At 30.5% G+C, this 12,784-nt stretch overlaps 1 pseudogene; it reads right to left on the bottom strand.

Moving 5' to 3' along the window:
* Nucleotides 1-3,704: 3,704 nt before the first annotated feature.
* On the bottom strand, nt 3,705-11,955 carry LOC133179749 (receptor-type tyrosine-protein phosphatase kappa-like; annotated as a pseudogene).
* Nucleotides 11,956-12,784: the final 829 nt, after the last annotated feature.

A 12,784-nucleotide genomic window follows, 5' to 3' on the forward strand; every position in this document is an offset into this window, starting at 1 on the left:
GTGTTTGTTTAACGTACAGGTCTGATACAGTCACTAGATTTAGCTACGTAGCTTGAATTACCTACATAGCTTTATTTACCTACCTAGAGTAGCTTTATTTAGCTACTAAATCAAACTTATTTTATGACCAGACTGTTACTTCTTGAATAAAATGACAAGACCAGACAGTTCTGGTGAACATGATAATGGATTGGTAATTATTTAGGACAATGTGAAGTAATCATACTTATCTGTGCCTAAACGCACACGGGGTGGTGTAAAGTAACTCAAACTATGGAAATGCATATTTTGCTTAAAGTTTTCAAATGCAGAAATGTGTAAATTTTCTCTGCTTTGGATTGCTTTTTAAATAATCTCTTGTATAAATATTAGTGGACATTTACTTTCGTCTTTTGAAATAAAAAGCCAATTTGTTAAAAGTTGCATTGAAATAGCTAAATAAAGCTACCCAAAGTAGCTAAATAAAGTTACGGTAGCTGTCGGTAGGTAATTCTACCTATGCAGCTAAATGTACTGATTGTACTGGACAATGTATGTTAAGTATTTTACATGTTAACAAATATTTTAACTTGTCCATATACACTGTAGATACTGATGAAGTACGGTTTAAATGGTGCTGTATTCAAAAATTTGTATATAATTATGCAAGTTTATGTAATTTTTATGTAGATGTAATTTATATATGTATTTATTGTTGTATGCTCAAAAGGGCATTGATTATAAACAGATATCTAAATACTAAATACTAAATACTAAAATAAATATCAAATACTACAGGTGAAGCAAGATATGGACTAGGCAGTGTATTCAGCATTCTCATAAGAAATAACGTGGCCATTCGAATCAAGTGTCATCTGGAAAGAGGAATATCACGGGTGCCTTTGACATTAACTCCAAAGTAGCCATTGGTTTGTATTTAAAGCTTAATTTGTCTCCTCTCCTTTTTTCCCCTTTCAATTAACACTTGCACATGTATCAGGGAAAATCCAGAAATTTTTCCAATAAGGGGGGTTAAAAAGGATATGTATTATTTTATTATAAATTTATTAAATTTCAAATTTTTAGTCCTTGTATTTTTAAGTTACATACTATAATGTACAAACTACATGTATTGTAATCATGTAGCAGCATTTTCTCAAGTCAATAACTTCTCAGAGGTCATATACATATTTCAGGAAAAATCAAGATAGATCTGCTACAGTGACTGTACATAAATTAGCAGGAACAGGAAACAGGAAAGGGGGGAAGTGTATGGCTGGACTGAGAATCTAACCTGGGACCCCTGCATCACTAGTCAGGTGCTCTGTTGACTTTAATTAATGTAAATGCTTGTGTATAGAGTAGACACACACAAAAAAACACACATTGTAAATTGAATTAAAAACTGAATAACCAAAAATTATAAAATGTAAATTAGAATAAAATGTTTAAAAAGTATTTTAAATCCACATATAATAGTTATGTCGCTAGTTGCTATATATATTGTTTCACATTGAAGATGAGTCATTGACAGGTACGTGTAGTCTTTTTTCCACAAAAACTTTATCCTTTGGCCTTAACTCTTGAAGAATTAGTGCTGGGTCTTTGTATTTCACATGTTTATTTCTTTTTTTAACCCCATGATCTTGGCCTTAGAGTGTGACCTACACTGAAAAACTAAAATATTTAATCTTTATCTATATATACCAAGTTTTTTTTTTTTTAAATTTAGACACTTCATTAATCCAAACAATTTCCTTGGGAGCAAACGTGTCCAGACTAATGAGGCCAACTATATATGCATTTGATTAAAAGATTCATGACAGTTTGATCAATGCATATATAAAAAATGTATTGCGACAGCATAATCTGACAGAAATGTCTTGTATGCATAATATAGACATAGTCATACCGTGTTTGCAGTGTAAGAAAGAAGTAATACATGTATTTTAGTTCTCTGAATATCACAATAATTTGTTCATTTCAGAAAAAGAACTACCAGAAGGATACAGTAAAGAGGAACAAACATATCCCAACCATTAGATATGTGCTTCAAAATCTGAATTTACAGAATGAATTCCGCTCATTGCAACTCCTTCTGAAAAGAACACCTTTGTTGTATTGACATAGAATCAACATAATTATCTGGTTCCTTGAACATGACACAACTGGATGCATATGATGGTAATTAAAGATGCATACATGTTTACATTGATCTTCGTCAGCCAATAAGCCAAAAAGCTATAGCTAGCAAACTAACAAGTTTATCTTACTTTTTCCAAATGAATCTTAATGGAAATACATGTACATGTAGCATCAACATTCATCAAGCATTGTTATATTACTTAGATTTTCTAAAATCAAACCATCCTTTCCTTGTTGCAGGTCATAATGTTGTATCAAATGACATTCCAATTTTCTTGAAATTACTTGAGGAGTTTGGACTTCAAGAAAAACTTACATGTTATTGAGTGTATTCACTTTATTTTGTTGAACTACATCCTGAGTTTAAAAGTTGTACACCATCATATACATACAGTTTATGGTGGGATTCCTCTACCTTGTATGACCCTGTGTGTAAAATCTATACTTTAAAGTTACAAATTATTACCTTTGATAGATTATATGTTCTTATGTAAATTATTACACTATTTTTGTATGTATGTAATGATAACCGAATCACTCTCTATTTCCACGCACTTTTTACCATGTGATGCTTTAGTGTATTAATATCTGACTACTTATGACCAGGCAGTCTTCATTAAACAGTGAAACACATAACTCATGCTTTTATTTGAATATCTTTAAAACAAGGATAACATACTGTGGATTGATTCTGTCTACAAAACTTCATAATCACTGGGTTTTCTTATACATGTTATGTATGTATTTGGAATGAAAAAGGAATTGTTAAAGGGAAGTGAAATTAATACTAAGGTTGTCAAAGGAAGATTATAAGACCGGTATATTTATGCACAGAATTGATCAAAAGATATTGTCATTGATAATTCATCAAAGAATCATATGTATAATAAATCTATCAAAGTCGATTTTAACGATATAAAACTTTATTTTGGCGTAATTACGAGAAACGGTCTTACAAGCAGTTGATAGATTCATAAGTGTTTCAAAATCAGCGCTAAAAGTTTAATCATTTGAACTTGATCAATAATGAAGAACTGTTAGTTTGTAACACACTCTTCGTTTTAATTAGCTAAACATAAATTCTGTAGAAGTTAAAATGTTTGCGTGGGGGAGAGGGATTGCACATTTGACTATGAGTAATGTTTCGTAAAAACTATCAATATGTTATCTACATGTATTGCGAATATAGTTGCAGTACCTTATTAAACAAATACTTTTTTTGATTTCTATACATTCCGCAAAAAAACCACCCCGGCCTCTTCTTACATAAGATTGTAACAAAAATACTATCAAAAATATTCACGTTTTCAGAGTATATACATCATTTTCGTTCATATAATATGATGAATGAAGTGCATTTTTCATTTTTTTTTAAATTTCCTGAAATGGCAACTTATATTAACCCTTTTGATATCTGAAATTAGCTTAACTAGATTAAAGGTTTTATTTTTTATTTCAAACAATAAAGTACTTATTATAAAGGAAATACATCTCAAACTTTACAATGAACATTTCCATCAATCCTCAATACAAACATTTTCCATCTTTTTTTTTTTTTTTTTTTTTTTTTTTGGCATGCATTGACCTCCTGTTGGTGGAATATTAGTCCCCGAGGGTCTCTACAGCCCAGTACTAGTACTAAGGTACTAGCTTTGAAATACGGATATTTATTTAATTGCTGTAGAAAATTTAGAAATTTATTTCAAAATTAAGGTTTATCTCCATCAGGCAGACATGTACCTCTGAAGCTTCGACGTATTTGGCTCCAGTTTTTGGAACCTTTTTGCACCTTTTGGCACCTTTTTTCAGCTCTTCCAAGTCCTTTTTTTATTTCAATTTTTTGGATGTACATGTATAAATTGATATTGATAAGCGAGACACAAATTTCAGGAATTCTTGTTATTGTTGCATATAACCGGAACTAATTAAATATATGCGAGAATGAATTTTTTGCGATAAGACCGTTTCGCGTAATTACGCCAAAATAAAGTTCACGTGAATATAAAGTAATTAACGGTAGCTTATCCAACTATGGATTAAATTCATATTAGAGGTCAAGGTATGCATAATATCTCTCTCCATAATTACACTATGTATTAGTATGGCATCATTTGATCTACAAAGGAGGATCTGAACTTTAACATTCATTGTACCGCTGAAAAAATCTTATACTTTAGAATTGCCACTAAATAGCACTTTTTTAACGTTTAAAGTTGACAGTCGAAATGTCTGTGCGATAATCGAATACCTGTACACTCGTGGATATCCCAGACAAACATTTGTACGATTTTTATGATAGTTCATAAAATAACGTAAAATAATTGATATGACTTTTCGTGAAAAAAAAAATACATGAGGTAATATTGTTACATGATGTTCAGTACGAAAGTAATATAATGTAACAAAATATTAAGAAAACATTTCGAGATAATATCTATATGTGTGTATATTATACCGGTCTTCTATGGCTCCTACTCTGTGTTTTCTCTGGTCCCGATTGTTATTGTTTAAACGGACTTTTGAGATTGATTACTGTTCATTATCTTCATATCTCATCATTGAGTGTGTTGTGAAAAACATATTTTCAATTACCTCAATCTTATTGAACAAAAATAGGAGAAACGGCTGATGAGGCAATATTTGCAGGTACGAAATATCACCCCTGGAAGACTATAAATCAGGAAAATGGTTTTTAAAAGTTTATAACATAAGAAGAATCAATAAAATGTGTATCAAAAAATGCTTTAAGCTCATTTAACTCCTCAAAAATTAACGTATATTCCCTCAGAGGAAATGGATCCACCAAGTAATTGGTAACACTTCCGGTACTCTTCCTGAAATAAAATAAATAGCAAGACAAAATAAAGCATATGATCTATAGTACACTATTCACAATGGCAGGCATAACATCATGGAAAACACCTATTTTTTACTGGATATCATTTTAAATGATGGAAAATTAATTTATTAATGGAGAAAAACCATATAAAAAGGTCATCGTCTATTGCAACAGGAGAGGACCACATGATAAAAAAAATTATAGGATACCTACTATTCTGATTGAAAGAAGAAATTTTCTTAAACAGGTAGTCTGTGAGCCAATGCTTACTAGTATTACTCCTGCTCAGATGTGAAGATATGCTATCATATAAACTGCAATGAGTAAACTGCGACGGAAGTTTGGTACAAACGGATGCACGGATCAACATGAAGTTGATATCGGATTCGTAAAATAATGAGATCATCATATGAGATGCCTATACAAAGAGTGTGCTAAAATATCAAGCATCTTCAAAGAGTAGTTGCTGAGAAACTTGCGACTGAAATTTGAAACAAACAGGCTAAGGCATCAACATGAAGTTGACATTAGATTCCTACAAAAATCAATCCCAACACATGCCATGCTAGAGTGTGATAAAATTCCACGCATTTGCGAAGAATAGTTACTGAATAAACTGCGACAAAATTTGGTACGGACAAACAGCTCCGGACAAATGCACGGAAAAACAGAAAGTTGACAGCGAATTCGTACAAAAATTAATTCCACCATATGGCATGCCTAAACAAAGCGTTTGTTAAAATTTCAAGCATCTGAATTGAGTAGGAGCTGAGAAAACTGCGACGAAAATTAGGAACGAACAGACGCACGGATGGCAGGAAGTTGACATCGCATTCGTATAAAAATGAATCCAACCGTATGGCATGCTTATTAAACAAAGAGTGTGCTAAAATTTCAAGCATCTGCAATGAGTAGTTGCTGAGAAAACTGCGACGTAAACTTGTTAAGGACAGATCTAGATAGAAACACAGAAAGACACACAAGGGTAAAACAGTATACCCTCTCTCCTTCGGAACGAGTGTATAATAATATTTAGTCACATCCCTAACAAAAAAATACTATAGTAAACTATAGTTAACTATAGTTTACTATAGTTAACTATAGCATCAAAGTAAAAGCTTTGGAACTTTGATTTACAATTGTAAAAAAGAAATTGGAACTTTGATTTATTATAGTAAAAACTTTCGAACTTTGATTTACCAGAGTGAAAACTTTGGAACGTTGGTTAACTATAGTAAAAACTTTGATACTTTGATTTACTATAGTGAATACTTTGGAACTTTGATTAACTATAGTGAAAACTTTGGAACTTTGATTTACTATAGTTAACTATAGTAAACTATAGTTAGCTATAGTTTACCATAGTATTTTTTTGTTAGGGATGATAGCATTCACAGTGACAGGGAAGAAGTTGTATGACAAAAAATTAACAAGATATTAAAGGATACCGTTCATAAATAGATTACATGATAAGAAATAATTAGTTAATTGGGATAAGCTGATGTTTATGGATAATGATTATGAATTACATGAGGATGTTATAAATAATTTCTTTTCAGAATTTCATAACGAATCTCTATATGGTATGTATGTGTTTTTTTCACCAAAAAAATGTAAATTGTAAAGCGTTTTCGTCTTTGCTTACAAGTGTTGATATGACTTCCGGTCTCCTTGTCTGTATCTGTCGAACCAGTGTAAATATGTCGACCTCTCCATCCATTCGAAGCTGTTGAAGGGCGTTATGTAAAACGCAGAATATTCCTGCTGGACCCGCACCATTACTTTGGAATAAAAAAAATAGTTGTAATAACTGGGGTATTTTATATTGGTATATAAAGTGTGTTCTTGATATCAAATGATACATGTAATTTAAATAGCTAAAAGAAATTCTGACAAGGAACTTAACATATCGAAGCACTTTGATTAAAACCTTTCGAATTTTTATTTTAAGTACTTTATATTGATGTTTAAACGTCTAAAAAATTTTCTTATTGACGTCAAGAACGATAAATTTTATCGCTAAAAATACAATGAATAAGAAAAGAAAGATTTCTGATAACAAATAAAAACTACACAATTTTCGTACACATATAAAGATATTTTAATGGAAAAGTGCATTTTTTTTTTCATTTGTAATGAATGAAGATATATTTATACCCCTAGATGTTTTTTCTCATAAATTTCTAAAAACTTTATTTATTAATGTTTTCAGATGCAAGAAATATTATTGACTTTTGAAAAAGATTCTCTTGATGTTGAATCCATTTCTGATTCAAAATATCAAGAGAGGAAAACTGTCAAATGTTAATGATTCTTTTATCAATATTAATAAAAGAGGATGAGATATTGTGATTTATAATAAATTTTCAAACACCTAGTAATAAACGAAACAGATGTTGAAGAACCAAAGAAAAAAGTGATGTTTTTCCGATCTATACATATTTCATTAAGTCCTTTAATTTATTATTTTTTTTTTACATTTCTAAGAAATCCAGATGCATTTCGCTTTTTTTTCTCCAATTCCATATCTAAATTCATATAGTATTATATGTTTGCACCCTTCTTTTAAAAACCATGTCACTGTTTTCTCAAACTATAAATGAAATTTACTTCTTTCTGAAATATTTAAATTTGTTTTTAAAAGCTATCTGTAGTTCAACATTGCAAATTTGTGTAAGTTAAACTTGTACATTTTGTACAGATTCTTTCATCATATTTCGTGAGAAAGTTAATATAAGATATATATATTCTTACTTGCTTATGACAAGAGATGTGGATGCATTTTCTTTTTCAAGAAGCATATTTGCGCATTTCAGGAAAGCTTCGTCACAATCAGATAGTATTTGGTAGACGTCCATGTAAAATTTGTAATCCTTGGTTCAGAAAAACACATATAACAAATATGAATGCATAATTAAAAGTGTATTTAAATTTTAAAGAAATGAATTCGAATTACTATTAATTACAGATTTGATTAACAAGAAATATATGGATTTATCAGTATAATCGCCTTACGTTTGTTGATATAAGAAGACGATCTTGTTGGATACCGTCAACATCAATCCCAGTATTTTTAGCGGTTAAGACAAAAGGTTTACAATGTAGTGTTTCTCCTTTTTTTGGCAGCCAGTGAGTTCCCTTATTTGAAAACAAATATATATATATATATAAAATACCCCTTCAATCTTTTAAATTTACAAACTAATTTACAAGCTAGAAAGAAAAGTATCTTTAAAGTATCTTTAAAGTAGACAGGAAATGCAATTAAAATCAAATTAGAGTCTCCTAAAAAGGAATGCATTTCGTAATAATAAGGAAGAAACTTTTGAGGAGTTTGCATTACATACCATGACATCGTTATGTAGAACCACCGCTGATTCAACTCCATGATCCCTGCACAATCTCCACAGATCAACCTCTGTTTCAGGAAGAGGCTACTGGGTCAAAATTAATCCATATAGGTTAGTAAATGTCTGAAAATTAAATTATATATAATTGATTATTGTCTGTGATACTTTTTATGTCTTTAATTTCACTGTCCATTTGATAAAAAAATTTGCCTTTAAGGTCAGCAACGTCTTTAACTTCAAAATTTCATAAAGAAACAATAGTCATTAAACCCAGTATGATTTATCTCTCTTACCAAGGAGAAAATGTACCTAATATGTTCTTGAAAAAATATCGAAATGATGATACATACAGATATAAAGACAGCATTTATGTAGTCATTTCTCCCTCGAACATAGGACGTTAAGTATGGTCTATATTTTGATGCTAAAAATCAAAAACTCATATTAATGCATTGTTGCTCACTTTGAAATATTTAATATGTAGAATTTCATGTGGATATTGTCCGTGAAATTAATACCTGGCAAGATATTCATATCCACATTTTTTGCTCGATTCTCGAGTTTTACAGCATCCTCTTTAGACTCATTATCAAACACGGGTCTCAAGGCCACTAACAACTGAAAAGCATTCAAATGCGAAATCCAATGAATAATTCTGAAAATAATTTCGCAAAAATCAATAATTTACAAATAACTAATAGTTGTTTATTTTTGTAACCTGGTACTCCTTGTTCAATTTTTGCTGATTAAAAGGTGATGTATCTTTCAAGAGAGTGAGTACTTTTTTAACTTCACGTTCTGATATCACAGTGTCTACACTTTGGAATCCGCAGAGTAATGCTTTATGCAAGAACACATACTGTTCCTAGGATTAAAAGAGGGTTCTACAATGGTCTAGAACAAAAGATTAAAAAAAAATAATAAGCATGGAACAATTCATTGACATTATTTTATATACTATGTTTAGAAAACATATTCGGCAATCTTACAACTGTTTGAACCATAGACATACGATCTTCTCTCATTTGCTTCACAAACTCGAAAACGTTGATCCGCCCCGTTTCTCTTCCTTCTTGTAGTAATACATTCAGACCAATATATGTTCCCGTTCTGCCCACCCCGGCACTGAAAGGCCAAAGTTAATATCATCGATTGCTTATCTAATTCCTTAATGCTCAATATAAAATTTCAACATGTTCCAATTACAACCTCATAGAAGAAATGTAAAATCCAAGGAAATAAAAACTGAAATGTGCACTTATTGTGTGTATTCCCTTGCAAACATCGATAGTAGCACATGAATGTGGATATCTAATCAAATAGACGGGTAATTGCAGATGTTCGTTACGTAAATTTCAAGATGGACAGAATTACACATATGGTCACCAAACAGATCAACAAGATGAATTAAAAATAAGCAGCTGAGATTATTATCGGATATGAGAATGGGATTTCGAATGAGTTTTGGTATTCCATCTAACTGTATTTTGTTAAGTATGTTGCTAGTACGTACACGTATTTGACAACGTTAATTTGATTGTGTGTTTTTATGATCCTATTTACACATTACATTCGTACTTTTCAATGTCTCCTCTATAAATATAAAAAAAAAATATACAGTTATGTTTAAATTAAAAATAGAAAAAGAGCTTATTAGTTGGAATGATATACACCATTCTACCTTCCTTCAGATGTTTATTGCTTTTGTGTATGTTCCTCTTACTCCTTATAATGTCTCTATGTATTTTAGATTAACATATTTTTATTTTGTTTTTTTTCGAATGATTATTATTAAGTGTTCAAAGTCTGTAATAATAATAATAATAATAATAATAATAATAATAATAATAATAATATGCCTTTATTACAAACCTGCAGTGCACCAGTAATGAAGATCCAGATTTGTATATTTTGGTTACAGCTCTGTGAAACTGAACAATTCCTATCTCTTCTGGAGTGTCATGATCTGGCCAAGCCGTGTAGTGGAACTGAGTGATTGTCCTCACGGAGTTTGACTATTATTATAATAAACTTTTTATATAATATGAATACTTTGGACAGGGAATCTGTGAGATGTTCATTCATTAGATTTTTTTTTAAATAAATGAAAATAAAGGCTTGATAGTGACCGTTCTTTATTTCACAGTATATAATGACTTTATTTCAAAAAAAAATTTTAGAGATACATTTAAAAAAAAAAACATAGCAGTGTCTGTACAACGTACATCTTGTCTCTGTATTGAAAACTTCCGAACCGTATAGAAAGCATACAAAGTTTCTTCCAAACAAAAGACTTTACATAGACCCATGTTCATATGGCGATCTTTATTTGGCCAGTACTGCTTACATTTGTTCTACAACAATAGTTTGTTAACGAAAATATTTTACTCAGTGTAAAACTCACCGAAATAAATAATTGTATAAATAAAATCCACCGACATTAATCGATACCAAATTAAAAGAAATAAACTTAAAAAAAGCAAAGTAAAAGGCAAAAAAAAAAAAAAAAATTACTTAACTAAATACAATATTTTACTTCTGGTCATAGCATACCTTTCCATTTTCTACAAGATTTGTCAGCATAAGAACACATTCAATATTCTCTTGCCATATCATTCTCCAAAAGTCTGTTATTGTGTTCTTCTGGGGACCTGTAGGCAAACCTGGATTTTTTTTTTTGTTTTTGTATTTTTTCAAAAAAAATTTTGACAGACTAAACACATTAATATTTATATCTGGTTTTTAAGAAGTGAAAAATATCCTACAGTCACAAGAAGAAAACACACACACACACAGATTTTTTTTTTGAAATGAATGATGTACCTTGTGTTGCAATGAAGCGCTTTTCCCCACTTAAATCCTGAAATGATACTGATAATATACAATTAAATAACTTAATACCACTTGTTCAATACAAATTAATGTGATGAATTAAACAAATAAAAGTACTCTGATATAGTTAGCGTTTATATAATCATCGTCATCTTTATTCCATCTCTCTCCAAGGATAACTCTGGAATGTTCATCTGAAATATACACAAGATTCGCATTGTTGTCCTTGAAATATTGCCAGATTACTATATTATTGATAAACATGAGGAACCGACCTGTTTTATTTTTGGATCTCTTGCAACAGAAATATTATTGGTAAAAATAATGTTACAATAATAAGACGGTGGGGGGGGGGGGGGGGGGTGTTAGAAGATCCAAATGCCCATGCTTGTTTTGCGGCTTTGCAAGTACGTATATAGGAAATATCTAAATTGTACGAAAATACCTAGACATTTCAATGTGTACTGTACCTGTCAAAATATGATGTCTAGATTCTAAACAAACTAAACACTTAACCTTCGTTTTCTGTCACAGTTTGTCTAACATGAGTAATGAATTCCTTTCTATAATCAATATTGTGTGTTAACACTTATTGTGAACATATCCTTAATATAGATAATGCATAAATTGTGTATAATGAAGGTGGGGATCTTTCAGTTTCGAAGCGCTCGCAGTAAAATTAAATAAAAAAGGTAATACACGTATTCTAGTATTTATGATTATATAATAGTGTTGTACTTTGCATGCATTATGCCTAAATAGTAGTCAGGGTTTGACACATGGTGTACGAGCCTCCGGCTTGTGCACCATGTGTAAAACTCTGACTACTATTTAAGGTCAAGATCTAGTAAATGACTTTAGACTGTCTTTTTGATGCTAGATCCATTATGACGTCATAATCAATTTAAACTTTCTTTTTCCCGTACTTTACGGCTCTAATAGAATTATGTAGATAATAAAGTTTTTTCAAGGAACTATATTTGAAATCATGTGAAAATTAAACCCGAAACCTATATTTATTTTGATATTAATTTAAAGAAGAGGATAAGAACAAACAAATTACCGTTTTCTGAGAGACTGTAGGCAATCTGGATACATTTCCTTTGTCCGATAAGAAAAAAACTCCCATATTCATGACTGATTTTATTCATTTTTCATCAAAAAAGATAGTTTTTATGGTTTTTCATCTTGTTTACCTACAAAATTTGCCCCGATACACCTTATTTGACCAAGCTATACTTAAAAAACATCTTTAAAGGAATTTATTTCTCAAATTTGAGAAATCTGTAGGCTCCTTTCATTTACTAGATCTTGACCTTAAGCATAGTGCATGCAAAGTAGCAAAGTACAACACTATTGTTATTATTATACTGAATGTTGTTTAAAAACGACAACATTTTCTCCATTTCCAATGTTTCATCAACTCTTACATTCATGTTAGTACAACCCTGTTATGAGGTCACGTTGTGCTACATGTACGCCATAATCTTTTTTCTTTAATTTTGAATGTTCCATGCATTAGGAATATGTACAGAGAGTTTCAGAGAATTTTAGTTGAGTGAAGGGGAAAATATTGCAAGAAACTATTTTAGAAAAATTATTTTGTTTATTTTTTTTTTCTTTTAGTGTAAAATATTTG

The sequence above is a fragment of the Saccostrea echinata genome, unplaced genomic scaffold (genome assembly GCF_033153115.1).
Source record: "Saccostrea echinata isolate AGI-Se365-2 ecotype Australia unplaced genomic scaffold, CSIRO_AGI_Sech_v1 ptg000005l, whole genome shotgun sequence".
Taxonomy (NCBI): Eukaryota; Metazoa; Mollusca; class Bivalvia; order Ostreida; family Ostreidae; genus Saccostrea; species Saccostrea echinata.